This window comes from Cucumis melo, chromosome 10 (assembly GCF_025177605.1).
Source record: "Cucumis melo cultivar AY chromosome 10, USDA_Cmelo_AY_1.0, whole genome shotgun sequence".
In the NCBI taxonomy this organism is placed as follows: Eukaryota; Viridiplantae; Streptophyta; class Magnoliopsida; order Cucurbitales; family Cucurbitaceae; genus Cucumis; species Cucumis melo.
The window spans coordinates 23,066,865-23,092,709 of record NC_066866.1 but is presented as its reverse complement, the minus strand read 5'-3'; the positions used below and the strand labels follow the sequence as shown (position 1 = coordinate 23,092,709).

At 34.5% G+C, this 25,845-nt stretch overlaps 1 non-coding gene across 1 annotated transcript; it reads left to right on the top strand.

The window, feature by feature from the left end:
- The first annotated feature begins 819 nt into the window (after positions 1 to 819).
- On the top strand, positions 820 to 911 carry LOC127151516 (small nucleolar RNA snoR69Y). The gene has a single exon (XR_007824565.1). It is a non-coding gene; the product is annotated as a small nucleolar RNA snoR69Y (small nucleolar RNA).
- Positions 912 to 25,845: the final 24,934 nt, after the last annotated feature.

Below are 25,845 nucleotides of genomic sequence, written 5' to 3'. Positions count from 1 at the left end.
AAGACTTAGTTATATAACTCCTTAATTCTTGACCACTTTGTTATTTTATATTGAAACAATATCACTCTTTGGAGTGTTTGTGGATTTCTGACGTTAACTGCAAATTTGTTGCTTATAAATCCTCACAAAGTGCTTCGAACACCATGGAGAAAGAGAGTATGTAAGTTGTTGCATCTCCTTCTTTCAAACGCAAACAATTCTAATGCATTCATCCAACTGTGTGTTGTATTAATATTTTTGTTTCTGTGATAAACTGTTTTGAATGCTTTTTGTGTGGCTATTGCTTTGAGCTTTTATTGGAACTTAACACCAATCTACTTTTATAATTACTATGTGCAACTTGCAGATTACTTTGCTAGTGTTTTTCACTTCTCTCTATGTTTTTGTCCTATGAAACCTTTTGTAGATCGGGGAATAGTCTTTGCCCATAAAATATCTTAGCCTAAAGTCCAGATTTTGAGTCTTTTGGGATTGTTTTCCACTTCTCCCTGCATTTTGCTTGCCAAATTCGTTTTAAATTAGCAGCAGCTTATAAATGCCTAATTTTTTTTCCTTTTTCTCTAACTAATTCGTTTGATGGATTTTCTTTATGCTTTAAGAATGTTTGATAATCCCAACTGGATGAGACCTTTTGTAGGTTAGGGAATAGTCTTTACCCATTAAATATTTGAGCATAAAGTCCAGTTTTAGATTTTCTTTTACATTGTTTTCCACTTCTCTCTACATTACGCTTTTCAAATCTGTTTTAAATCGGTAGCAGTTTTATTAATGCCTTTTTTTTTCTTTTTTCACTAATTAATTGGTTTTGACGGCTGGTCTTTCTGCTTTGATGATGTTTGATAATCCCAGCTCGATGAGATCTTTTGTACATCGGGGAATAGTCTTTACCCATCAAGTATCTGAACCTAAAGTCCAAAGACGAAGGTAATAATAGTTTAAGTTTCGATTTTGGGTAATGAACTTATGAATCCTACATTTTTGTTGTTTTTACTTGTTAGTTTGACGCTCAACAATAATTGCCAAATTGTTGATTATGCATAAAGGCCTGAATCTTAAATTGCTATGAAATGTTGTATGATCAAGTGAATTATGTTATATTTTAAGTTTCTCTGGGCTAGATTATTGAGAGTTTGAATTGGGTTTCAAATGCAAATGGTTCGCTTAGGATAGAAAATGCAAGTGTTTATCTATGAATTTTACATGTGGGTGGTTTCAGGAAAAACTTGTGAATTGCTATAAAATGTTATATGATCAAGTGAAACTATATGTTATCTTTCGTTGTAGATTGGTTCATGTGGTCGGTTTTAGGAGATCCTCTTCTCAAGCTCATCGCAGTAGATTGGTTCAATATCGATAAAAGCTTTGATGGCATTGCATTGCATCCCCGAAATTTAGTTTAGGTATTTTGGCTGCATTTTTTTTTTTGTCTACAAATAGTAGAAACCCCTAACATAATCTATGGCCTACTGTATTCTTAATTTTAATGACCGTATTTTTCCTTTACCAAAAGTAGCATGTTTGATGTCTTTCAGTGTACATGTAGAATTTACATGATGTAATTGAAGGAAATCAGGAGCTCTAACTGATTGTTGTTAAGTAATTTCACCTTAGAAATTGTCTATTTCTATAACTTCATTGTTGAACGGGTCAATTATAGAATCATGTAATCTTTTGTTGCGCTAGGGATAATGTTTGTTATCTTCACACCATAAAGCTAGGTGACTGCATTTTTGTTACTGTGCTGTTAATAAATCACTACTAAAAATACAAAAGTTTTCAGAAGAATGAAGGTATTTAAGAAATGTGCAATTGTTGCACAGCTTGCTGTTTGGTTGCTCATTTGCCTTTATATTTGTTTGTCTATACCAAATTTCTATGAAGTATCAATCAAATGTTTCTTTTACCCAAAAATCTCACACCCGTTATATATTATCAATCAAATGTTTCTTTTACTCAAAAAGAAAAAAAATCACACACACATGCTATAAATACTTATAGCCTATGCTAACTCTTAGATGTTACAACATACATTTTCATTTCTACTCCTCCCTCCCTTAAACTTTAACTTTGAAGCCAATAAGTTCACTACACCCAACAACTTAATGCCCAGGTGAAAGAGAAAAGGAAACAGATACAACTTTCAAAGGGTTGTTAATTGGAGAACATTTCTAGTTGACAGTTTGCCAAATGATATTTAGTTTTCTCTTCTTGGAAGCCCCATGCCTACCTGAAAAAGTAGGCCATATAGAGTCAAATTTTCTTCCAATAACTTTGAGGAAGAAGTTTTATTTCTTAAATTTATTTTGAATTAGAAAACAAGAAATGGGTATTGAAGAGACCAAGGGAATTTTCTTTTATTTTTATTTTTATTTTTTTGGGTGGGTGGGGGGGGGGGGGGGGGGGGGTTCCATATGAGCTATAAAGGGAAAAAATGGAAATGTGATATTTCAATAATCGATGAAATGACTATGCCTAAGCTTTTCTTGCTACTGAGTTCATTAACCCACTCTTGGTAAATATTCTTTCGTACCTCTTTGCTTGTTAGTGGTGTTAAAACTTTACTCTCAAAATATCAGAGGTGTTGGAACTGCGGAGAAGTGCAAGTGATGTTTTAGCTATGCGAATACAGCTACAGTCCTAGTGACGTTTTAGCTACTAATATTGTATGTTCTTGTAGTGCTTGTTAGGATTCTAAAGATTAAATGGTCTTCTATGTCGGTTATAAACCGACATCTTTGAAGGTGTTATTGAAGGCCTTTAATGTCGGTTCATCTTTAATGTCGGTGGATAACCGACATTAAAGATGTCTTTAATTTTTTTGAACCGACATTAAAGCTGTCTTTAATGTGTTTTTAAACTGACATTAAAGATGTCTTTAATGTCGCTTATGATACATCTTTAATGTCGTTTTTCCACCGACATTAAAGAGGTCTTTAATTTTTTTAACTGACATTAAAGCTGTTTTTAAACCGACATTAAAGACACATTTAATGTCGTTTTTAAACCGACGTTAAAGACACATTTAATGTCGTATTTTTAATAGTTTTTATGATGGCAAAACCGATATTATTTGAGTCGAATTACGTCCGGAAATGTTCGTCTCGTATATTGTAAAAAATAAAAAAAATGGCTTGCACACTGGCTATAATGCCTACTACTCAATGCCTTATAACTAGTTCACCTGCAATGCACACAATAATACCTAAAATTCCAACATACACTTCCATATAGAACTACAACAAATACACATCATCCAACACTACATATAATCACATATCAATAAACACAACTATATTCAACACTATAAGTCCAACTACTCCAAATCCTCCAATATATCCACTTATATATATAATCACACATATCAAACAACACATCCTGCCATCCATGGCAAACCAATAATAAACACCTACAATGCATAAGATCCAACACTAAAATACGAGCACACTTTTCCACACTTCCATATAGTACTACAGCAAATACGATCATCCAACACCTAAAATATCAGTACACCTTTCCACCCTTCTATATAGTACTACAACAAATAAAATCATCCAACTTCTATATATAATCACATATTTAAATTAACAACCAACAACTGTAAGTGAAAACTCAAAAATATAAAGATAATATATAAGATCGTGATTAATAAACAATGTATATGTACAATAGAAAGTTCCTTCACTAACTAAAGTATACGTACAAACTATCTAACAAACAATAATTAGTAGGGGACCACCTGCCCTTCAAAAAACTATAGGACTGCCCGTCCCTGCAAAAACTTAACTCGACCAACTACTAACCTAACTACAAAAATCAACTACTAACCTAACTACAGAAAGCAACTACTAACTTAACTCGACCAAAAAACACATTTAATGTAACGACCCAACTTTCCGGACTAAGCTGAGGTCACTACTCAGTACTAAGACTCGACCACAAAACACAAAAATTCATAATGAACCGGTTACGATTCATTAAAACGTTAGAAATATTACAAAAACAGTTTCGGGCCCTATTTTAAATCACAGTCACGAAAGTTTCAAATAAAATACTCAAGTCATCAACTCAAAATCACAAAACCAAATATTCTAACAAAATACATCAGCGGAAGCATAAAGAAAACCAGACGCGTCCATATGTCCTTCACGCGTCCTTCCTGCCTCTCGTCGGTCTGCCCCTCGTTGTACCCTTACCTGAAAAGTTAAAGAAGAGAAAGGGTGAGTATAAAATATACCCAGTAAGGGACCCACTACTGGGCCCGTCAGGGAACAACAGTTAACTTCCTATTCAGGGGTACCCTACGTAAACAGTCTAGTAGTTTCGTAGAACGCACACATCAGTCCCCTGATCCCAAAGGATGCACGTATCAGTCTAGTGATCCCGAAGGATACACCTATCAGTCTAGTGATCCCGAGGGATGCACATATCAGTCTAGTGATCCCGAAGGATGCACGTATCAGTCTAGTGATCCCGAAGGATACACCTACCCGTAAGGTACACTACCCTATAGATGAAGCTAACCGTTACCCCTCATTCCTTACTAGACCGTCTATAACAGTCACACTCCGACAACATCCATATTACAATTTTGCCATAGGCTTTGCCAGCCAGATAGTATAGGTTTAAACAACAACATCCTCAGTTGCTATATGCGTTTCCAATTTACACACCATTGTGATATTCCTTAGATCCAGTCAACTAGTCAAATCAGAATCGAACGCATAGTCCTTCCACGACAACACTCCATGATCAACATCCAGACAATAGACTACCACACACCTAACCTTAAGATTGTAAAGACCAACAGCATACAATTCCAGTTCACATCGTAGCCCATTAACATAACTACAATACACCGAACATCCGGGCATCGGTATCTAGCCGTAAACAACTCCTTACACCCGATGGTACACAAGCTACAACTAGCGGTCACGTACATTTACATCAGACAAGAGCATAGCAACGATACTTAAAAGTCAAACATACATCCATTTATTCAGTACAGTTACTAACGCGTAATCCCCTGTGGATTACTACGTTTCCAGCCTCGATCCGAGGTCCAGTAGTAGGAAAACCCTTACCTGAAACTTGGTTATGCCCCTCGATCGAGTCCACGCTCAACAGATCTACCTAAACGAAAACACCAGGGTTTAAACGATGACACCAGTAAAAGTCACCTTTTTAATTCATTCGAAACAACAACGTCGGCTTACCCGAGTAAAGGGAGCTATTCCCAAATGAACTTGTCGTGGGACCCAAGAACTTGAGCGTCAAATCCCTACTACCTTTAAGGAACGAAAGATAGGACCCAATCTTACTCTAATATTCAAACTCGAAACGGTTATAGCAACAATGGGTAAATTACCAAAATGATCCTTACCGAAGACTCACCGTGACCCGAAGTGGAGGGAGAAAAAATATGGCTTAGGTGGCTCGGCTCGGCTTGGCTCACCCTCGGCTCGGCGCGGCTTGGCTCGGCTCACGGCTTGGCTCGCGGCTCAACTCGGCTTGACTCGGCTCGCGGCTCGACTCGCGGCTCAACTCGACTTGACTCGGCTCGTGGCTCGGTTCGCGGCTCGGCTCGGCTCGGCTCGTGGCTCGCGGCTCGGCTTGGTTTTCGGCTCGGGTATGGGTGGTGGCTCGGCTAGCTCGGCTCGGGTCGGGTTTGTAGCGCGAATCGGTTTGAGAGGGCCGACGAACGAAAAACCAATGCCGGCGACGGCTGGGGATACGTGGCCGGTCGAAGATCGGGGTGAGGAGCCGACGACTTGCTCGGATACACGAAAGGAAGAGAGGGATCGTCGGGGATGGCGGCTTGCGAGGTCGTGCGAACAGCAGTGAAGAACGACGAGGTCGTGCGGTCGTTCGTGGGCAGAAGACGAAGTTCAGAGGGTGTCGACAGTGAAGAAAGAAGGAAAAGAAAAAGATGAAGGCGAAGGGTTGGAGGTAGCGGACGTCGGCGTCGGGCGAAGGAGGAGAATGGAAAAAGGAGAAGACGCGGAGATGGGCGGCGGCGTGAACACGAGGAAGAAGAAGACGAAGTGGAAGAGGGGGGGCCGTCGCGCGCCTTTTAGGGTTTTTAAAAAAAATAATAATATCAAATAATAATAATAATAATAATATTAAAATAATAATATTAATGTTAATGTTAAATTATAATAATTATAATAAATAATAATAATAATAATAATAATACTAATAATAATAATAATAATAAATGATAATATTAATATTAATATTAAATAATAATAATATTATTATTAATATTAAATTATATATAAAAATTATAATAAATAATAATAATAATAATATAATTAATATTATATTATTATTATTATATTAATTTACAAATATTAATTTAAGGAATTTCATATCCCTAAATCTCTTTTCTCCTTTTTTTCTACCCTCTTCTAAGGAAACTGAGAAATTACTCCAAAATTTTAAATTTTCGAAAAATTTACACAAAATGATAAAAGTTTACCTCGAAAATTCGGGGCGTTACATTTAAAAGCTTACACAAATCTGCTAACAAAAGCTGCCCATTCAGTTCGAATCTCGTCAATCTCCTCTTGCCTATATGCATTTTTGGTATTGAAATACATACAAAGAGAAAGATATGGAAAGTATGAGTTTAGATCATAAATTGTAATATGTAAAAAGTTAAAGTAGAAACTTAAAAGGCTAGTAATAGAAGTACTAGAATTATGCACTATCTCATGTATGTACTTTTGCAAGTAGTACCCACACCCTACAGAATCCAATTGACGAGGGCACTGCATGTATATAAATTGAATACAAATTAATCTTATGTTTCATAAAAAATAATTACGTGTAAATGCAAATTACCTTTACAGGTCTCCAGTTTGGAGTTGATTGATAGCGTTGTAGATCGTGTTTCGCTTGCCATGTCTTCAACCCTCTAAATATTTTGAAACATTAGAAGACAATAAAGTTAAATAAGAAGTAATAAAGTGAATACACTTACACATTTATGATTCCATGAATGTCTTCATTGACTTTACTCCGAAGAGAGTCCAAAACATAAACGCAATTTTCACGAAGATCGATAACATGCAACATCCAATGAAAACTACAATAAACAACATCTTCAATGTGAGTACACATTTAAGCTCAATGGAAATTTATCGATGTGTTTCTCTTCTTTATTTACCCGGTATTATATGGAATTAGCACTTTCTGTTCCAAGTTAACTGCTTCTAGCTGGTTGGCTAAATTTCTGGATCGAAGATCACGATCTTTGATATGTGATGATATTTTTGATTGGTCAATGACAAAAAAATTCCTTGCACAGTCACATTTATCCCAAAGACATCTAAGTAAAAGCAACCATAGTTAAAATATCAACAAACTAACTACAACAGTGGTATTGGAGATAAAGATGAGTATAAGTTGTCTTATACTTACGTAATATACGCTAGTATACACATATAGCCGATTTCAACCATGCCACGGTAATGCAACAAATCTTCACGAGCTAAATAAACAAATTTGTCACTTCCAAATATTAGCTCGTTCATTGGGATGCGAATCATGTCTACATCCTTCATGTTGTTCACGGCATGTCTATTTAAAAGCTTAATAATCCCGTTAACGTCAGTATAATTTGAAGAGTATACGACATCCTTCCTAGTTGAATGCTCCTATCACAACCAAGGTTTTAAATTCAAAATACATATACAAATAAAATCAAAACTTAAATAGTAAAAAAAGATACACACTTGTTTGTCATTGATCGTAGAAACAAGCCGACGAGGCCATTCTATAATGTTACCCAATGCTTGATTTAAAGTCTCTATCTTTCCCTTCACTGGATTGGGTATAGTCAAATTTTCTCCCGTAACCACGTCTACTAGAACTTTAACATTGGGACATCCAATGTTATCCTCAACTATCGTGGCTACTGCAACAATATTATTAATGGATCCTATAGAAAATTGGCATGGCGTTCCCTTTACAAATATTAAAAGCATAGTTAAGAACAATTGATCCTATATCGTTAAAAAACTAAAAGTGACAACAAAGTCAATTACCTCCACTCCTTTGTTGGTATGCCTTTTTCTGTTTTCTAAACACTCCAATAACTTTTATTTTCTTTTAAGAAACTCAAATTAGTTATGGGATGGAATGGATGGATATCCAACCTTTCATTTTCTAAATAAGTAGTCATATCAAATCACTTTGTAATGGTTTTAAACTCTTCACAAATATCTCTCATGAGAAGGAAAGATAATAATATAATTTACTGTTTAATCGTTTTTTCATATTTTGCATCCTATTTAAACGGATTCCTCATATGATAATAAGAACTTTTAATCTTCACTTCAAAAAATAACCTGGGGGGAAATTTTCGATAGAATAGACCCAATTCTGTAGAAAAATATATTGTTGTAGTATGTCCTCCAAAAATATACTAAATGGTTAACAAATAAGCACATAGTTTTCTGGTAATAGTTTTCCAGTAACAGTCAACGATTATGTTATAAATAATCATGAACATAAATAACTTTGACAATATATGAACCATAATCAGCTTTTATTCACTCCACACCATCTCTCGCATTTGTATCAGTTCGAAACCAAATAAAATCATTTGCACATCACAAATGCAATGGTAAACAAAAAAGAAGCATAAGATCTACCAAATAATCTTGTCAAGTAAAGAACAAGATACAATTAACAAAGAAATCGCTAGATAACAATATAAAATATAGGGACTTCCACAATTAGAAAAAGTAATTACCAAAGTTAATGGATATACATATTCACACAATAGATGACATTATAAAACCAACTACCTCGTCGCAGAAGAAGTTGTATCTAACAGTGTAGAAGCAAAGCTCTTACACATGCAATATATAAAATGAAATGTATTCCCCAACTAATTTGATCCTAACTAAAAGTCCTCTCCTTATAAGAGTGATATTAAAATCCTCACCATCCCATTGCAATGCAATATACAAATAAACAAAAATAAAAGAAGAATAAAGAAAAGAAAGAGTAAAGATATAACTATAAGTACAATAAAATGCTAACTAATAGATGACTATATCACGGGAAAGCCCAAAAATTAGGAAAAAATGGACCCATTTTGAAAGAGAGAGAAATTGTGAATGAAATGAAATGGATTCAAAATGGACCCATTTCATTTCATTCCACAATTAGAAAAATGGACCCATTTTGAAAGAGAGAAAAATGGTGAAATGAAAGGGTATTGAAAATTGTAAGCTTTGCTTTGTGGGACTGAAATAAAAAAACAGAGTCAGAATGGATAGGCAGAAATGGATTCAAAAACACAACAAAATTCAAATTCCCACAACTGCTTTGTGGGATGAAATAAAAAAACAGAGTCAGAATGGATACCTCTCTCTCCATTCCAATTCCCACAACTATTCAACAAAATTCAAAAACACTCTCTACATACATAATAGACGGCGACAGCTCTTGCAGGCAAAAATGGATAGGCAACACAACAGAGGCCTCTCAGAAAAGCCTTTTTTTTTTTTGGATTTTGTAACGTTGAGTCAGTTCTTTTACAGAGAAACTGAGAAATTAAAGACAACCCAACAAATACTAAAATACTGAAACAACTCATATTGAATTTTGATCAAAACCCAAACTCAATCCTCATCACAATGAAATAACCAAACCACTAAATGCAAGATAGCAAGATAGCAATGCAAATCATGTCCACAGATACTCAAATACTGAAACAACGAGTGTTGAATTTTGAGATTGATTGGTGGTTTGCAGTCTAAATGGAAGTCAACAAAAATTGCAGCTTAAACCCCAAATTAAAAAAATTGTGACCACTTGAAAGAAGATGGAAATTACCGTTGCTGTGAAGCTTCCGCTGCCACCGTCGGAATTAGTTAGATGTTAGCGTCGAGTAGGGACGCCGTCGTCGAATGCTTTTGTAGCTTGAATAGCACAGTGAAGGTAATACGGAGAAGAAATGGGCATCGGAGAAGAAATGGGCATCGGAGAAGAAATGGGCATCGGAGAAGAAATAGGCATCGGGGAAGAAAGGAGCGGATTCCATTTCGAGAGGAAAAAGGGTTTGCGAGCGGAGAAAGATTGAAAGAGTAAAGTAAGAGAGAGAATTTGTTGTTGTTTTTACAAAATAAAATTTTAAATGGACCTTTAATGTCGGTTTAAAATCGACATTAAAGCTTACTCTTTAATGTCGGTGGAAAACCGACATTAAACATCCGCCTTTTCAAAACCGACATTAATGCTCATTTTTCATTTTTTCCAACCGACATTAAAGCCTATATTTCTTCTAGTGTTATAAACTGGACAATTTATGTATATTTTTTTAGATAGTTTTTACTTTGTGATCTGTATGTGTTCACTCTTACTTTTCTTTTAGGCAAAATCTTCAAAATTATTATGGTTCATTCCTTGTGGGGTTTTAGCTCTTCAAGTATTTTTGTAGGTTTTGATCCTTTTCAAGATCAAGAACAAAGGATAATAATGGACATCTTTATTTCAATCACTGCAAAAATTGTTGAATACACTGTTGAGAATCTGTGCAACACAAGATCCATTATGCAAGAAAAAATGTTGAAGACATAAAACTTGTCGTTGAGGAATATTGGTTGAAAAAGGTTGATGACTTTGTTCGAGAATCTGATGAGATATTAGCCAATGAAGGTGAACATGGTAGACTCTGTTCCATGTCGATAAAAGTGGCTGATTTAATTCTGTTCTTTAGGCTTCTAGCATTTAAATATATTTTGTTTATTGAGAAAGTAGCTGCCTGGTTGTTTTTCGAATCCATTAAATTGAATGGGTTGGAAGGGGAATTTAAGGAATTGTGAGAATGTCTACTTTTACTTATTGACGGAGATATAAAGGGTTTAGGGGTTCTACTTTTACTTCTACATGAAAAAAACCGATCTGACCCAATCCATTTCGACCTGACCCAAATGTGAGTCAAGTTGGATCGGACTCTACTACCAAAGTAACCGTACATTTCGGGTCGGGTCAGGTCGATTTTGAAGGAAACCCGACTCGACTCGACCCAATTACACCCTTAGTCTGGATGTTGGAGATTTATGTGGTTGTGTTGTTCCTTGGGAATCAAAAACACTTCTAAGATATAGAGGTTAACTAGTTTTTCTTTCAATGAGTCTTCCTCATTGCGTAACACTTTGAAAGTTCTTTCTATATCTCTTATCGTTATAAAGGCGTCATGACAGAAAAGGGCATTTTAGTCCAGTCACGAAACAAAATTCTTTCAACCCAAATTCTACTATTTGTCCATTGAAGTTAAAAGCAAGGACATTAGTTTTTTTTTTTTTGTATGACATTGCTTTCTTAATAGAAAATTTAGGAATTGAGTTGGTATTTTGGCCATTTTAATGTTAAGGAACTGGCCAAAATGACTGTTTGTCAAAACTCGAGAAAGAATTCTTTGGTATATTTTCGATTTGATTTGATTCAATGTTTCTCAACTGTAGTATACAATAATTCTAAGATTTTTTTTGTTCATCGTCCATAATAATGTTATTTGGATAGTGTTTCACCTGTTGAAAGACATAGTAAACAGTATGTTTCAAACAAAGACTAGTTTTAACAAATTTACAAATACAGAGTGCTATTCAGAGCTAGATATACAAATATACAATGCTATACAGAAATATATTAAAATTCTAGTTTGTTGCCTTTATTTCTTTTTCTTTCTTAATTTTTCTTTCTTCCGTCTTTACTTTAGACTTTATTGATTTGTTACATGATCCTTGTTTCTTCTTGCTCAGCATCTATTTGTAAAAAAAAAAATTAATATAAATTATTTAATGAAATATATACAATGAGTATACACTCAGACGTCTTTGTATGCGAGATAGATTGTGATAAATACAGATAGATCGAAATGAATATAGATTCATACCTTTTTGTGTGCCAGATAGATCGTGATAGATATATATAGATGATGCGAATAGATCGAAATGAATATATATTAAGACCTCTTTGTATGCGAGATAGATTGTGATTGATCGAGACATTTTTGTTGAAGTAGTTACGAGGATATAAACGAAAGACGAGGAAGATGATGGACGAAAAAGTGGTGAAGAAGATAAAGGATTGTAAAGAAGATTAAAAGTTCGAGCAAGTTCCTTAACCTTTTTATAGTCCCTTGATTTTGATGGTATTTTTGTAATTATGAGTTATTGGAGCTAGTTTCTATAAATGATCGTTTATACTTACATATAGAATCGTTGAAGCTACTCTACATGATCATCTATATCTAAACTTTTTCTACATCTTTTTCTGCATCTTTTTTTGTTTATTACTTTATCGTTTATATACATGGTTATGTACAAGATCATGTATGATGATCGTTTCTATCGTTTACTAACATTAAACGGGTGCGCTCGGACGATTAATCGCGCGTTTATTGGGGTAGTTTTGGTATTTTGCATTCTGGGGGCTCTTTCGGTTTCAGAAATTGTTCTATAGAGTGTAAATAATTTACCGCTTTATTAATTTGTAAAAAGATCCCATTTAATTATCTAAAACCATTTATTTTAGTTTTTTTAGGAATTTGGCAAAAATAGAATCATGACAAAGTATATTTACCTTTGTAATGAATTTTGTCTTCTTTGAATAAAATATCAACGGCAAATGGCTTTGTGTATTGTTCTTCATTATTTAGGTGAGGTTTTTCTTCGATAACCAATTTTCTTTTAGTTTTTTGAAAATTAATTGTTATTTTTTCTAACGTGCATCAATGATTGGATTTTTAATCAAAACTTCAAAACAAAAGCTTATTTTAAAAACATTTTTTAGTTCAGTTAAAAACTATTTTTATTCTCAAACATCGATGGAAGTAACAATTTAGTCCCCTAACTCTAATTTGTAACAATTTTAGTTTTCTATATTTTTTATTTTGTACCAATTTAGTTCATAAACTTTGGTATATAATAATTTAGGCTTTTGTATTTTCAAGTTTGTAACAATTTAATTTCCAACAGAAAAAAAAATCATCGTATTTTGAAATCATTACAGAATTTTGATTTCAACCAAATTGTTACATTGTAAAGCTAGATTACTAAATTGTTATAAAATTAAAAGTTAAAAGTCTTATCATTACAAATAAAAGATCAAGGACTAAATTATTATTTCCACAAAAGTTTATAGACCAAAGTGATTTTTAATCTCAAATTGGCTTTTTAAAATACAGGTAATGGAATTCTTTTGGATGAAATTAGTGTACTCTAACAAAACATATAAAAGCTTCTATTGTGATTGAATATTTTAAATTTTAGTTACCAAATAACAAAACATCAAATAGATATCAAATAGATTTTAAATTTTAGTTTTTGAATATTTAGAAATTAAATTGAAGCATTTGGTGAAAATGGTGAGTCAAATTTGTTGGGATAAAACCTCCCAATCTTATAAAGAAAAACAAGAGAAATCAAACAAATCTTCCAATTCGAAGAAAAACCAACAAAAAAGAAACCCATTAGGTAAAAGATCGCTACAATCACAAAAATAATTTTTTCTCTCCTGACCTCCATTACAAAAACATTCTCAAAGTTTTTGTCACTCTCACCTTTTACTCACTCTCCAACTAAGAATATACAAAAGGAATTTAATTAGAGTTACCATACTAAAACACAAAATGCTTCAAATGGGACGATCGAAAAACCAAGGGCATAGACTCCTTTTATATCGAATAACTTTCCTAAACTTTTTTAGTATAGAACAAGCTCATGTTTTCCTAAATCTTTTTTATGTTAGGACAATTGCACTTCTAATCTATTGTTAGAAAACCCAACAAAAAGAACAAAATCCAAATTTTTAGAGCTGAATGGTTGATATATACAAGGTTGCATATCTACAACTTTGAAAAATATAAAATTTCAAAAAGAAAAAAAAGGTGGTGTTGTAAAAAACTAAAGATTCAATCTTTTGTCTTGTGATTTATAATGAGCCCCAAGTTACCCCGTTACAATATGCATTGAAATAATATACATCTTTTATCTTTGCTACTTTAAAATTTTTTATCTTTAATCTTTATCTTTACATATTAAAAGGGGTAATAAGGGGAGAATTTTGACCTTCCCTTTTTACCTTTAAATCTTTTGAAAATCCCTATTATTACCACTTAAATTATAACGGAAAAGATATCACACCTCTTGAAATCACTCACGCGTAACTATGTGGAGATCACGTATCCCTCCCTATTGTAACTATATATAAAAATTTAACTTTTCAACTTTCTTTTGGAATAAAATTCTCGTATCCCATTTAAGGACGATAGATCTACATCCTTGTTTTATTGGTTCCTTTAATTCTTTAGGAGAATTTTATTATCGTCGCCCGAGAAAGTTTTCACTAGATAATTTTACGTTACCTTTATGTTTATGTTTATCTTTTTCTTCATTTATGTTTGGATGCAAAATCACTCTAATTGCATTTTTCCCATTGCTCTATCTCTTACACTAGTATTTTAGGGTAATAACATCAGAATAATTTTATTCCTCTTTTAAATCATGTAATGGAAAGGAGTGAAAATAGGAAAAGAGATATGAAATAACCATTTGAGATAATTAGCAAGAGGGTGATATGGAGTGAAAATTACTTGAAAGATATTTATGTTGGGTTTTATGTCCTAAAACTCATAGATAATAAATTTAATTTGTTGACCGTCATTAATAAAGTGTTATTTTTGTAATTTCAATAAAGTGTTATTGATTATTAGTGTTAATAACCTAAATCAAGTAAATTAACATTCTAAGTTGTTTGATGAGTCTTGAACATGTATGTAGAGACATACATGGATCAATGTTCGAGATAAAGCTCAAAGGGTCTATAATATAGAGCGATAAGGTTGGGTACCTTATTTTGTTAACACTAAGTATATGACTCACTTTGTATTTTGATACAAATGCAATGACCTCCGTTAACTAGTTAGGTTTCTATTTTCATTAGAATGACCTAGGTAACTTCGACTTAATATTGAGTGTATTATGAACTTTTGTTCGCGAGGGATTGTCTTTTGATTTGTATGGGTAAGAGTAGACAGTTTGTTGACTCAATATGCTTATCATTTTAGGGACAAGATCGAGGGGGAGTTAGAAACATAATCACACAAGATGGAATTCATTATTTCGACCCGACTTTAGGATAAGTAGACGAGTGTTTCTTTAAATGGTGTCTTCGAGACTTGAACAAAGGGTCGTACTCTTTCTCAACGACACAAGAAGAGTTTTAGTTTATTAGAAATACACTTTACATAAGCATCCATACTTACTCTATCGTGTTTTTATTGCCTTAACGCAGAAATAAAAACAAAAGAAGAAACTAGTGAATTGTAAAGAATCTTGCGCAAAAGCTACGCGAGAAGAGCCCATCTGAGAGAACAATTGATAGGCGAGGATCTACGTCATCACGCGAGGAAGGTTCACTAGAAGACAAGAATAGTAGTTGGAGTTGATGTGACTTGACAAATGCTGCAATCGACGTTGACATGATCAGAAGAATAACCTTTCCGCCATCTATAAGAAATATTCTTCCTCTTCTCCGGTCAATCTGTAACTAGGAGCTTAGAGTATGAGTAAAAAAAATGTCATTTTCCATTTCCTTTAACTTGTAATGTTCATTTCTATACTTGCCATTTTTGTATTTCTTTGTAATGTGTTTGTTCATATTGTATAGTGGCCTAAGGCTTACATTTTTTAATATATTGCATGATTATACCTTCTCAATGTATCATTTCTTTAATGTTCATCTATCAATGTGTTGTCTGTAGTTTGGTCTTGTGATAAGTTCTTGATAAGAAGCTTAGCCTATAACTCTTATCGCGTTAGTTGAGCTATATTCATCACTTGGGCCAATGCTTATCGCCAACTACCCGAGAAGGCAAGTAGCAAGAATATGGCTAATGCGCATAAGGAGGAGTTCGCAGACAAACTCCACCTTGGCAAGATTACTTCCATCGCTTGTATCCCAAAAGAAGAACAAGTGTAGGTATTGGGCGTCAAGAGGTTATCACCCTTAAAAGAGAAGTTCTATAAGTCTTATAAGTGAACTTTCTATATACATCTCGCATAACCAAGTTTAGTCATTTGCATCCTAAGAGGTGAGCAAGTGTGGCGTTTAAGACATCGAGAGGTGCTCGCCTTAATCATAAGCTAGTTATTTGAGACATATTGCATCAAGGTTCTCGCATGGTCTAAATACAGGGAGAATTCCTGCACTTTCTATTATGTTAGTTAGTTCGTAATTTCATCTCGCGTCCATATTTATCCCTTTCTACAGATTCTCTAGTGTAGATAGCCAAATGTTGCTTACACTTATACTTCATCATACTGTATAGATAATTCTTTTATACCGTCTGAATGATGAGTGAATCCTACAACTAATCTATGATATCAACTCTTTGTGTCCGACTCTGGATCACCCAGATAAACCTATTGTTTCGTTTATACTTGGGCAAGCAATAGGAAAACTTATAATCAATGAGGACTTAGTAATTACACGAGCCGCGAGACATAGAGAGCATATCGCATGCCATGACCATGTCTTATTACGTAGAATATGGTTCTCGTATGCCATGACCATGACCATGTGGTATGCGCTCTATGTCTCGCGGCTCGTGTAATTGCTAAGTCTTTAGTAGAGTATACACATACAATTAACAAATATTGATTAATGTGGTTAATGAGTTTAGTAAATTAATCTCAAATCGTTGTACCTTCCTATATGTAGGTCCATTAGGTCCCCTTCCTAGCTCGTAAAGGGTAATGAGGTTAATATATATTGATTGTAATTTGAATGTCCAAATTTACTTCAAGAATTAATATAATGTATGATGATACATTATAATATAAAGTTTTTTTAATTAAACTTTGTTATATAAATTTAATTTTGGATATGATTTAAAATTAATTTATGAGAGAATAAAAATATTTGAATGAGTTCAAATATTAATTTAATGTAAATGAGATTCTTATTAAAACAATAGATTAAAATTTAATGCGTATAGGATACACATTAAAACTGTAAGTTATGAGAGGAATTTATAGATATGAATATGATTCATATTTGAATTAAATTAAATATAGGGGTTTTATAAAAAAATATAATAAACTGACAAAATATTTACACTATATAGAATAATTTCAAAATGGAAAAAACTCACAAGCTCACAATGAAAAACACCAAAAATGCCTCAATCAACACGCGATTAATTGGCCACTTGCGCACATAATATATTTGGTACATGATTTTATACCAAGAACATTTAGATTTGGCTACATGATCGTTTAGATTTGATTACCCAATAGTTGATCGTTTAGATTTAACTACCCAAATCTAAACGATTGTGTACCAATGTCCCAATGTTTTATTTTTCAAGATTGTTTGGTACACGATCGTGTAGCTAGTTTACCAATATTCCAACGATTTTTTTTCATGATCTTTTATATTCGTAAGATTTGGTTGTAGCTAAATCTAAACGATTACGTATCAATATCCCAACGATTTTTTTTCAAAATTGTGTACCAAGATCTTTTATATTTGGTACACAATCTTGAACCAAATAACACCTTGGAAAAAAATAATACAAGATTTATGATGGATTGAAAACAAAGATCATGATTTCAAAAAAATATAAAAAAAATTGTAAAAGAAGAAGAGAAGAAAGATGATGGAAAGGAAAAGAAAAATTGTAGAAGAAGAGAAGAAAGAAGATGGAAAGGAAGGGCAAACTTGGAATATTAAAAAAATGATCGGTTTCATGAGCTTTTTGATTTTGTTACTCGGGCCATAAATATTTTGGTGTTTTGTTATATTTATGAAAAATAACATTGAATATAAGATATTTAATTTAGCAATTCATTAATTGTAGAATTAATTAATAATTTAATTTAATTCTATGGGTCTTTTAAAAAATATAACAAAGCGAAAAAATATTTACACTGTATAAAACAATTTCGAAAACAGAAAAAACTCACAGACCGACAATGTAAAATACCAAAAATGCTCCCGTCAACAACACCATCAACAATGCACGTAATATATTTGGTATATGATCGTTTAGATTTGGTTATTGTTTGGTACACAATCGTTTAAATTTGATCGTTTATATTTGGATAGCCAAATCTAAACGATTTTTTCAAGATTATTTTGGTACACGATCGTTTAGATTTGGTTACACTATTGTTTGTTTCTTGTACACGATTGTTTACATTTAGCTACCCAAATCTAAATGATTTTCTTAAAGATTATTTGGTACGTGATCGTTTAGATTACGACGTTTTTTTCAAGTTCTTTTATATTTAGTACACAATCTTCAACAACCAAATAACATTTTGAAAAAAAATAAAAAATAGATATTTTATATTTGGTAAACAATTTGAGCCAAATAATAATTTGAAAAAGTTAGAAAAAAAGAAGAAGAGGAAGAGAAGAAAGACGATGGAAAGAAAAAAAATCGCAGAAGAGGAAAAGAAGAAAGACGATGAAAAGGAAGAGCAAACTTGGAATATTTAAAAAAAAAATGGCCATTTTCATTGGTTTTTTCATTTTGGTACATGAGCCGTAAATATTTTTACCGATTTGTTATAATTATGAAAATTTTTCTTAATTCTATTTAATTAAATTAAAACTATGGATTATGTGAGAGATTTTCATTTAAATAAGTTCTAAATAAAATATTAGTTAAATATGAATTAATTAATTTAATATTAATATTAATATTAAATTAAATTAAATTAATAACTCCCTTACATAAGGGAGTTGTTTAAGGGAACAAGAGATGTCTTCCTACGTATTCCAAAATCTCTCCACCTTCCCTCTTCTTTAGAAGGAAGAAAGGGGAGGAATGTACGTAAAAATGTTTTAAGAAACCTAAAGGTTTTCTGCAACTTTTTGTGAAAAAAAGGATTCTCTTTTTTTCCAAATTATTTTTTGTTCCCACAAACCAAAGTCTCTGTTAACGCGAGATTTCTGAAGAAATTTGGTTCGTGGAGTTGAACTTGTGTTGATATTGTATTTATGTTGATTTGATGCGATGTGGTTCCATCTCTAGAATTTGATCCTCTGATTCTCTCTCGGCTGGATGCTTACGCTTGATTTGAGGAAGTTGGAGTCTTGGAAGAAAGCTTGTATCTTCGAAGAAGCTTCAATCTTCGAGGGTGTTCTTGAGGTTGAAGACTTGGAAGAAAGCTTGGATATTCAAAGGAGCTTCAATCTTCAAAGGTGTTCTTGAAATTGGAGTCTTTGAAGAAAGCTTGTATTTTCAAAGGAGCTTCAATCTTCGAGGGTGGTCGACTTCAGGAGTTGAGGAGGCTTCTATCTCTTGGAAGAATTCTCTCTAGATCTTCTAGAGTCAAAAATTTTCAACCCCTGCAAATGAAGAGAACTCCTCTCTTTATAAAGTTCCTGGTGGGCTTTTATGGACTTGGGTTGGTCTGGTCCATGGACCATACCCATGGATTTGGGTCATATTTAATTTTGGGCTAAATTAAGCTTATTTTTTGGCTCAATTAAATTTTAGTCAAGTAAATAATATTTAATTGAAACAAAATAATTAATTTGACCCAATTGTCATAATAAAGACACGCGACGTCTTTAGAATTGTCCAATTTATCTTTAAATTTAATTTGGGACATATGCCAATTTTTTAGTTAATCCCAAATATAATTATTTTAGTAAATGATATGGCAGTTTGTGATTGGTTCCAAAAATTTCTTATTCAACAAATGCCCCTTTTCGAGATTTATGCACGTGTATAAGTGGTGGAATCTCGAAAAGATAAATTTAAAGTCCAAATATGAGCTTTTTTTTTTTTTTTTTTTTTTTGCTCAATTTGACATATCCAATTAATCAAACTATGAATTTAGTACATGAGTTTGATTTAAATTTGAAATAATAGTTGGGATATGGCCAATCCTTAATTTAGAAAAATTTAAGATTCTATCCAGAATTTACTTTAATTTGAGGATAAAAATTTGAGTTTGATGATGGTTTGATTTGATTTTAAGAATTCGAATGACCAATTTTAACATAAGATAATTGAATTTTAATTTCGTTTTAAAAATTAAAATATTAAAATATGTTTGAATATTTTAAAAGTGGAATCCGAGATTTTATTCCAAAATAAAATATCATAAGATAATTGCATTTTAATTGGATTTTAATTTTATTTATTATTAAAAAAATTAAAACCTTTCCAAATCCTATTTGGAATTGGATTTTAATTTTATTTATTATTAAAAAGAAAATTAAAACCTTTCCAAATCCTATTAGGAATTGGACTTGTAAGCCTTATAAATAGACTTATACCATGATCATTCTTTTCTCATCAAGGAGAACAAAGGTATGAAAGAAAAAAAAGAAAAAAGATTTCTCTTCTCCCTTTTTGTTTTTTCTTTTTTTTTTTAATAATAATAATTTTTTTAAGGAACTAGAGTTATTGTCAAAAGGTAAGGATTTTTTTATTTTTTTTATTATTATTTTTTTTGTTTTGTTTTTTTTTTTTTTGAAATCATTTGTAGAAGTAACTCCGCCGTCAGCGATCCAACTTCTACTAGAGGACGATCGGGCTTTTGCCATTAGATCCACCGCCTTGGTAGGAACGATCAGGCACCTTCGTCCTTTGGAGGGGTGATATTGTCGTCATCGATCCAACTTCTATCGGGGGACGATCAGACTTTTACCGTTAGATCCACCGTCCTGGTAGGAGCGATCGGACACCGTCGTCGTTTGGAGAGGTGCTACTGCCATCAGCGATCCAACTTCTATCGAGGGACGATCGGGCTTTTGCCGTTAGATCCATCGCCCTGGTATGAGCGATCGGGCACCATCGTCTTTTGGAGAGGTGGTACTATCGTCAGCGATCCAACTTCTATCGGGGGACGATCAAACTTTTGTCGTCAGATCCACCGCTCTGGTAGGAGCGATCGGGCACCTTCGTCGTCTGAAAAGGTGATATTAGCGTCAGCGATCCAACTTTTATCGGGGGACGATTGGACTTTTGTCGTCAGATCCACCGCCCTAGTAGAAGCGATCGGGCACCATCGTCGTTTGGAGAGGTGATACTGCCGTCAGCGATCCAACTTCTATCGGGGGACGATCGAGCTTTTACCGTCATATCCATCGCCCTGGTAGGAGCGATCGGACACCTTCGTCCTTTGGAGAGGTGGTACTACCGTCAGCGATCCAACTTCTATCAGAGGACGATTGGACTTTTGCCGTCAGATCCATCGCCCTGGTAAGAGCGATCGGGCTCCATCGTCGTTTGGAGAGGTGGTACTGTCGTCAGCGATCTAACCTCTATCGGAGGTCGATCGAACTTTTGCCGTCAGATCCACCGTCCTGGTAGGAGCGATCGAGCACCTTCGTCGTTTGGAGAGGTGATATTGTCGTCAGCGATCCAACTTTTATCGGGGGACGATTGGACTTTTGCCGTCAGATCCACCGCCCTCGTAGGAGCGATCGGGCACCATCATCGTTTGGAGAGGTGATACTGCTGTCAGCGACCCAACTTCTATCGGGGGACGATTGGGCTTTTGTCGTCGTATCCACCGCCCTGGTAGGAGCGATCGGACACCTTCGTCCTTTGGAGAGGTGGTACTGCCGTTAGCGATCCAACTTCTATCGGTGGACAATCGGGCTTTTGCCGTCAGATCCACCGCCCTGGTAGGAGCGATCGGGCACCTTCGTCGTTTGGAGAGGTGATATTGCCGTCAGCGATCCAACTTCTATCGGAGGATAATCGGGCTTTTGCCGTCAGATCCACTGCCCTGGTAGGAGCGATCCGGCACTTTCGTCGTTCTCTCAAGGTTATAACGTATTAGAAATGAGGTAGAGTTTTTTTATTTTTTTTATTTTTATTTTATTTTTTTTTTTTGCCGACATTTCTTTTAGAGGAAGCAAAGCCGCCTCTACATCAATGAAGCCTAAGGTCTTCTAACTTGCTTGAAAAGGCAACAATGAAGTCTTTTTTTTTTTTTTTTTTTTTTTTTTTGCTTGAAGAAGACAATACTTTTAAATTTAAATATGATAAAGCATCAACGAATCCTTTGAGCTTGAATATGAGGATACATCAATGAAATCTTTGATCTTGTACATGAAAAAATAACAGTGCAATTCTCAAAGTCGGTGGAGCATTGGTAAAGTCTTCAGCCTTGCATTTGAATGATCATTTATGAAATTTTTGAACTCGAATTTGAAGAAACATCAACAAAGCCTCAAAATTTGATTTTGAGGAACTTCTAATCTTCTATGAACTTAAGTTTTAAGAAATATTAACACAGCCCCCGAATTTGATTTTGAGGAACTTCTAAACTTGGCGATGGAGTATTGAACTTCAAAAGAATGATGTCACCTTATAAGTATCAACATCTTGCTCCTAGTGCCACACCTTTTCAATTTTGTTATATTGCTCCCCAGTAAGACATCTTCAACTTTAAGTTGATATTTTTTTATGAGAACGAAAACCATCAATTGCTAATGCTATGCTTTATGTGATCATGACACTACTCTTGTTTTCCATTCTTCTCAACTGAGTTCTTTTTTTTACTACTAGACTGAACTTAAAGTTTCCTTTAAGTTGCCTACGTACCCTTTATAATATAGGGATCAAGTCATAACGTAGTTCAAAAGTTTTTTTTTTTACTGGACTGAACTTAAGGTTTCCCTTAAGTTGCCTACGTAACCTTTATAATATAGGGCTCAAGTCATAACGTAGTTCAATTTTTTTTTTCTACCATTCACCTTTTAAGCTCTTGTGGGCTAGGAGCACCATGCAGTTTAGGCTCTTGTGATAAGGAGATTTGCATATTTAGTAACTTTTATTTTCATCAAGAATTTTCTCATCTCCTTCGTTTATGGGATTGGTGAAGATAATGAATCTTGGTTTCACAGTCAAGGAACCTTCTGTATTTATGTCAACAGACAATTTTCTCTTCATGCGTGATGGGACACGACTGTGAATCTTATCGTCATCATTTTCTTCATGAAATGGTTTTGCCTTCGAAGATTTCATCTTTCTTTGTTGTTGATCGTTTGTCATCTTTAGACGATCAAAAGCAGATGTTGAAAGTCGATGTTTCTTTGATGTCCAGATGTTTAGCCTTTTGAAAGCTGAAGTTTGAGCATTAGTAGACGTTGGACATTGGTTTTCTTCTTCTTTCGTGGCCATACTCAATCTTTGAAAGACTGAAGATCGAGTAGTTAAAGGCTTGATACGATCAAAGACAGAAGTCCTTTTCTTAATTTCATTTGAATTGTCTACTTCTTCATAAGAATCATAATTGTTGTCGACTTCTACTATGCTGGTAGTATGACATGCAGTGACTTCTAGTATTTCTTCTGGATGATCCTCAAGGAAACTTCTTGGGAGGAATTCTGCCAAAGTTATCGACCGTCGAGGTTGACGGAAGTCCTCGTCTTTTCCTTTGATGGGCTTAGGCTTCCACATCTTCTTGTTCCTTCTTTCCTTCTTTTTATGGGAGATGTTTCCTTTTGAATGCTTTTGATGGAAGTGCGACTTCGTTTGAATGGAACTTGTTTGTCTCTCTTTTTTTATGAGCCACGACTATCCATTCTTCGCCTTCATCCTCAATAGGCTCTTCTTTGTTTTGAGAGTTCGACGTCATGATCTTTTGTTGGAATCGAACAAGTATCGGTTCGAAAGTCCCAAATTGAATCAAACTTTTCCTTTGATCATAAAGCAGTATTGATGGCGGAACACTTGAAGTCATATTGACTGCAACATGATTTGTTTGAGCTACTTCATCAATATCCAGCTCAATCTTATTTTCACGAGCCAACTTTAGAATTAGCTCTTTCAACACGAAGCACTTTTCAACAGGGTGACTAATGACCCGATGATACTTGCAGTAGTTAGGGTCATCTACTTTTCCTGCTTGTTCTGGTCGTTTATATTTTGGCAATTGAATAAGTTGTTTCTCTATTAATTGCTCCAACATGTCTGCAACATCAGAGTCAGGAAAGAGATAAACTTTTCTCTGTCTTTCTCTAAGAGTTGAGCGTCGCTTTTCATTGCCATCATGATTTCTTTCATGTTTTGTTTCTTTTCTTTTAGAGAAAGATTTCAATGGAGTCTCTTGGACAACCATAGACTCATTTAGGATACTATTCGCAATCTTTTTAGTGTCATTGATTTCATTCTTGTCACTCCTTGTTGTTTGAACCAAGAAATCTTTTGCTCCTCTGTTGGCTATACTCAACTCCATATCATGGGCGTGAGTTGCCAATTCTTCAAATGCGCGAGGCTTTATTCCCTGTAAAATATAGAGAAGTTCCTAGTGCATACCTTGAGTGCACATCTCTACTGCAGACAGTTCTGTGAGCTTGTCTTTGCAATCTAGCCTTAGAGCTCTCCATCGGTTTATATAGTCGATGACTTGCTCTCCCTTCCGCTGTTTTGTATTTGTTAACTCCATCATGCTGACGACACGCCTAGTGCTATAAAAGCGATTGAGAAACTCTATTTCCAGCTGCTCTCAACTATCAATTACTTCTGGCTCTAGATCAGTATACCACTCGAAAGCATTTCCTTTTAAACTTTGAACGAACTGCCTGACTAGTTGGTCTCCTCTTGATCTTGCATTTTCGCATGTTTCGACAAAATGGGCGATGCGCTACTTTGGGTTGCCCTTTCCATTGAATTGCTGGAATTTTGGAGGTTGGTACCCAAGTGGCATTCTCAAGTTGTCGATTCTCTTGGTGTACGGCTTAGAGTACATGAAAGAAGTTTGTGGTGGTCCTCCATACTGAGCTCTAATGGAATTCGCGATCATATCCTGTAGCTGCTGAACTGAGAGAGAAGCAACAGAGACTGATTGTTGTTGTGGTTGGTTTTCCTGCACCATATTCTTCCCTTTATCAGTAGCTTTGACAACAGGAGTTTGACTTGACTCAGCAGTTTCACAAGCCTTCATTTGATCTTTCAAGGCGGCGATTTCATGATCTCGCTCCTCAACAACTTTCATTAGAAAATTTATTTTTCTCTCCATCTTTGCCATGGTTGCCTCAGCTGTCACATCTACCATCATGACAGACACTACTTCAAGGTGTGATTCTTTGTCTGATAGATTAGAAGCAGGTGTAGAGTTGTTGAACAAAGGATTATCTCTGATGATGATCCCGCCTTTAGAAGATTCTATCAGTTGTTCCAAACTTTTCTTCTTGAGGACAAAACCTTGTTCTTGTTCTTGCATGCTTCTCTTTAAGTGACTTTGGGTGACAAGTCCAATGTAAGAGTCACTTGCAGCAGAAGATTTGGATGCAGCCTTATTTGTTGCCATTGATTTTCTTGCAGTTGGATGACGAGAGACAGATGAGAGGTAGAGAGGTCCCACCAGGCGTGCCAATTTTTTCACACGAGATTTCCGAAGAAATGTGATTCGTGGAGTTGAACTTGTGTTGATGTTGTATTTATGTTGATTTGATGTGATGTGGTTCGATTTCTAGAATTTGATCCTCTGATTCTCTCTCGGTTGGATGCTTACGCTTGATTTGAGGAAGCGAAGCACGTGATGTTCTTGAAGTTGGAGTCTTCGAAGAAGCTTCAATCTTCAAGGGTGTTCTTGAGGTTGAAAGCTTGGATCTTCAAATGAGCTTCAATCTTCGAAGGTGTTCTTGAAATTGGAGTCTTTGAAGAAAGCTTGTATCTTCAAAGGAGCTTCAATTTTTTAGGGTGGTCGACTACAGGAGTTGAGGAGGCTTCTATCTCTTGGGAGAATTCTCTATAGACCTTCTGGAGTCAAAAATTTCCAACCCCTGCAAATGAAGAGAACTCCTCTATTTATAGAGTTCCTAGTGGGCTATTATGGACTT